Below are 5,000 nucleotides of genomic sequence, written 5' to 3'. Positions count from 1 at the left end.
TCTCCATTCTCTCCTCATCTCCCCTATCTCTCTTCTCCTCTCTCTCTCTCCCTCTCTCTCTCTCTCTCTCTCTCTCTCTCTCTCTCTCTCTCTCTCTCTCTCTCTCTCTCTCTCTCTCTCTCTCTCTCTCTCTCTCTCTCGCTCACCCTCAATTTCTCCCTCTCTCCCTCATTCTCTAATTCACGTATCTGTTTATCTATCTGTCTATCTCTCTCTCTCTCTATCTGTCAGTTTATCTTCATCTTGTATCTTTCTGATTATACATCTATATATCTATTTCAAGGGCTATGCCTCCCCCTCCCAAAAAAAAAATCAGAAAAGTAAAAAAAAAGAAATAATTTAGATTCATAATGGCTATCAACAGCTGGCTCCATTTACCTAATGTGCTAAATCATATTATATCATGTCACTTTACATATATTTATTGTATAAGATATAATATTATTCGGATATAGCCTTTTTTCGAATTTATCCCCCCGCCCCTTTTTTTATTTATTGTAGAAAAAATAATATCATTCGGATATAGCCTTTTTTTCGAATTTAACCCCCCCACCCTTTTTTATTTATTGTAGAAAAAAATAACATTATTCGGATATAGCCTTTTTTCGAATTTATCCCCTCCCCCTTTTTTCATTTTAATCTTGTTCACTGTCTCTTAATCTCTGTTTTCTCTCTCTTCCCCTTTCTTCCTTCTCTTCCAGACAAGTTTCAGTTCTGCTTAAGGATAGACACAGAAGAATGCAACAGGATATAAGCGTACGCAGAGCTGTAAGAATTTTCCTAATAGTGGGTTTCATTCTTCGAACTTATCATGCGCGTACTCCGGTGCATGTTAAAACTGTACCTTCCTCACCCCCTCCCCCCTCCCCTTCCCCATCCCCATCTCTTATTTCTTGGCCACTCACTTTGTCCTCCTCCTCCTCCTCCTCCTCCTCGTCCTCGCCACTTCCTCCTCCTTCTTGCCTACCCACTCACTGTGCCCTCCTCCTCCTCCTCCTCCTCCTCCTCCTCCTCCCCATCTCCTCTTCCTCCCTGCCCACCCACTGTGCCCTCCTCCTCCTCCTCCTCCTCCTCCCGATCTCCTCCTCCTCCTTACCCGCTCACTATGCCCTCCTCCTCCCTCCTCCTCCTCCCCACCTCCTTCTCCCCCTCTTTACCCACCCACCGCCCCTCCTCCCCCCTCCCCCACTCTCTCAGTGGTCATGAAATATCCCGTTTTCTGTTGCAAGTTTTAACCGTTCTTGGCGGTCACTTGCAGAGAACGGGGGAGGGGGAGGGGGGTGGGGGTGAAGGGGAAGGGGAAGGGTTGGGAGGGGGGCTGAAGAGGAGGGGCAAGGGAGGAAGGGAGAGAGGGTTGATGGGAAGACTGTTGCAGGAACTGGTTGACCTGTGCAATGTGTAGGGAATTTAAGATATCTATATGCTTTTTATCTTTTTATTTGTCTCCTTCTATCTATCCCGCTGTTTATCTTTATATTAATCTATATATTTATCTAACCATGTTATTCCATCTCTCCCTCTCTCTCTCTCTCTCTTTCTCTCTCTCTCTCTCTTTCTTTCTCTCGCTTTCTCTCTCTCTCTCTCTCTCTCTCTCTCTCTCTCTCTCTCTCTCTCTCTCTCTCTCTCTCTCTCTCTCTCTCTCTCTCTCTCTCTCTCTTCTCCCTCTCTCTCTCTCTCTCCTCTCTCTCTCTCTCTCTCTCTCTCTCTCTCTCTCTCTCTCTCTCTCTCTCTCTCTCTCTCTCTCTCTCTCTCTCTCTCTCTCTCTCTCTCTCTCTCTGGTATTTCCCCGACCCTTAACACAGGGGATCCGGACGTATGCTTTTCTTGATCACATTTCAAATTTAAAAAAATATGTATAATACCGAATATATCTCTACGAAATTCCCCACCCCCCAAAAAACAATAGTAATAAAAATAATAATAGTAGTAGTAATAGTAATAATCATGGTTATGAAGATTCAATAAATAGAGATATCTGTAACAAGTATTTCGTCTTGATAAATAAAGCTAAATAATGAGTGATGAGTCTCTCTCTCTCTCTCTCTCTCTCTCTCTCTCTCTCTCTCTCTCTCTCTCTCTCTCTCTCTCTCTCTCTCTCTCTCTCTCCCTCTCTCTCTCTCTCTCTCTCTCTCTCCCTCCCTCTCTCCCTCCCTCCCTCTCTCCCTCCCTCCCTCCCTCCCTCCCTCCCTCCCCCTCTCCCTCCCCCCTCTCCCTCCCTCCCTCCTCTCCCTCTCCCTCTCTCTCCCTCACCCTCTCTCCATTCGAAAAACAAAAAAAAATACCAACAATTTCATAAAACGTATCTCCTCCCTATGAAAAAAAAGAAAGAAAGTCAAATATCAAAAGATCATATCAAATTTTCAAAATGGCGTCCCCCTGATCCAGGCGCTGCGTCCATGGCCTCTTAAGGTTTGGGAATTTCCGCTCAATGGAAGAAAATGTTGGTTAGTCTGTGCTATTTATAGACTCGTTTCACTTTTCTTGTGGTGATGGCGATGGTGGTTAGAGGTACGAGGTGATGGTGTTGTAGGTGTGGATGGATGGATGGATGGATGTGGGTTTGTAGGTTTGTGTTTGTGTGTGTGTGGGGGGGGGAGTGAGTGAGAGTGGGAGTGAGAGGGAGAGAGAGAGAATGAGAGAGAGAGGGGGGTGGGGTGGGGATTGAGAAATAAGGAGGGAGGGAGAGAGAGAGAGAGAATCAGAGACAGAGAGAGAAAGACAGACAGAAAGAAAGAGAATAAGTAAGAGAGAGAGAATGAGAGACAGAGAAAGAAAGAAAGAAAGAAAATTAGTGTGTATGTGTGTGAGAGAGAGAGGGAGGGAAAACAAAGAGAAAAAGCGAAGTAGAAAGAAAGAAAAAAAGAGAGAGAGAGTCGAGAAAATAAATGAAAGACCAGAAAAAACATTAAACACAAGAACATTTCACCTAAAACAACACAACACCCATTAAAAAAAATAAAAAAAAATAATTAAAAAATAATAAATTAAAAAAACACACGATACTTCACACCCAAGAAACAAACATTCCTTGATAATCAAATCCGCGTAGAGATTAACGCAAAGATAAAATCTCTCGCCAAGCCACGAAAATCCAACTTCTGGCGAGAGAGAAAGACGAGCGTTTTCCGTCAGTCTCGTGGCAGCAGTGGAAGGAGGAGGTTGTGTCCGCTCTGACCTGCGGCCTTTGATCACTGGCGTGTAATATCCTCTCATTATTTACTAAGTTTTCTTCTCTATTTATCTTCTTCTGACACTTATTGTCTTTGTGAAGGATTTTCGTAAGGTGAGAAGTGGGATTATGGTCGTATAAGTGGGATGAAATACGTGTTTTTTTTTTCTTCTTCTTCTTGTTCTTTCCTCCGAAGAATTTAAGAATTTCGCGCTGAAATACCGGTTTGGAAAAGCAATTCGTCTAGACCTCTATACCCACGCCACTCCAGGAAAAATAAGAGCTCAAATTCCCCCACCCACAAGAAGGATGTAAATGCGTCACTGACGACTCAGGATTCAGCAGCACTCAGCATCCTTTGGAACTGAAAGAGTGTCAAGTAAGAGTTTATTTGCCTGGGGGCGCCTCGAGCCAAGTTTGCAGACCGCTGACTGCTAAGCCCTGTGTGCTGAGTCGCTCTTCTTGCAAAGCGAGTCACTCTGGGTATTGCTTGTTTCAGTGTGTGTGGGGGTGGGTGGGTGTTGGGGGGGGTTAGTGTGCTTGTTTCTATCTATCTGTCTGTTTATTTATCTATCTATCTATCTATCTTTCGATCTTTCTCTCGATCTTTCTCTCTCTCTCTTTCGATCTTTCTCTCTTTCTCTCTTTCTCTCTTTCTCTCTTTCTCTCTCTCTCTCTCTCTCTCTCTCTCTCTCTCTCTCTCTCTCTCTCTCTCTCTCTCTCTCTCTCTCTCTCTCTCTCTCTCTCTCTCTCTCTCTCTCTCTCTCTCTCTCTCTCTCTCTCTCTCAATCTCTCTCTCTATCTCTCTATTTCTCGCTGCATGTAATTCTAAATGGTTAATAACAAGAAAACCTTCCTTGCAAAACTAACAGCTAATGTATGCTTCATATTTTTAATGTTTATTTGTCCTTTATTCATCACCCTAGCTAATTGCCCGGGGATATATGTGTGAAATGTGGCGATGATCGCCCGTAGAGTTCAATGCGACGGCGGGAGTTGAAGAGTTGCCAACGACACAATAATATTATCTTTCTTTAAATATTTTGTGGAAACGTTGAATAAGAAACGTATTTATAATCAATGTTTATTAGATCTAAGATGTTATCAAAAGAAGTGGTTATAACTTATGAGAACTTATTGGAATTATATTTGGCATTATTGTACTTATTATTATCTTAATTCATTTTATAATTATAATGTTTGTTGTTAGGATTATCATTACGGTAATCATTATTACTATAATTAAATAACTATGAGTATTGTTATCATTATCATCACTATCACCATGACTATTATTTTCATCAGATTGCTCATAATTCTCATTAACTTTATCATTTCTTGCTTTTCATTTTTATTTACATAATAATTTTGTTATCAGTACTAATATTACTTCTATCACTATCATTATCACTCTCTCCATTAATATTACTCTTACTTTTACTACTGTAATCACTACCATTATGATGATGATAATGATGATAGCTATCGTCATTATTATCATGATAATTATCATAATCATCATCTAATTACCTTTATCATCATCATCGCTATCAAAACAATCATTATTACCGCTACAGCTATTTTGAAAAACTGTCGAAAAAGGAATAAATTTCAAAATAAGATTTGTATATATTTGATGAACTTTATATGTTGTATCTCCATCAGAAGTTTATTGCAAGCAATTGCCTACGAATTATAATTATCATCATCACCATCATCCTCACCATCATCTCCATCACCAAAACCATCATCATCACCATCCTCACCATCATCATCCTCACCACCACCATCCTCACCATCACCACCACCATCCTTACCATCATCCTCACCA

The 5,000-nt window shown here is 41.4% G+C and overlaps 1 protein-coding gene across 3 annotated transcripts in view; it reads left to right on the top strand.

The window, feature by feature from the left end:
* The first annotated feature begins 3,121 nt into the window (after nt 1–3,121).
* LOC122264406 (bestrophin-4-like) overlaps nt 3,122–5,000 on the top strand; it is a 54,158-nt gene continuing 52,279 nt past the window's right edge. For 2 of the 3 annotated variants that reach the window (XM_086546731.1, XM_086546719.1), the window contains exon 1: nt 3,122–3,548. The gene's annotated coding sequence lies outside the window, so the exon portion shown is untranslated. The remainder of the gene's footprint in view (nt 3,549–5,000) is intronic. The other variant, XM_086546723.1, reaches the window with a different exon arrangement.

Source organism: Penaeus japonicus, unplaced genomic scaffold, assembly GCF_977035675.1.
Source record: "Penaeus japonicus unplaced genomic scaffold, GWHDUDI00000001_assembly GWHDUDI00000002, whole genome shotgun sequence".
NCBI classification, from domain to species: Eukaryota; Metazoa; Arthropoda; class Malacostraca; order Decapoda; family Penaeidae; genus Penaeus; species Penaeus japonicus.
This window is presented reverse-complemented; position numbering and strand designations above follow the sequence as displayed.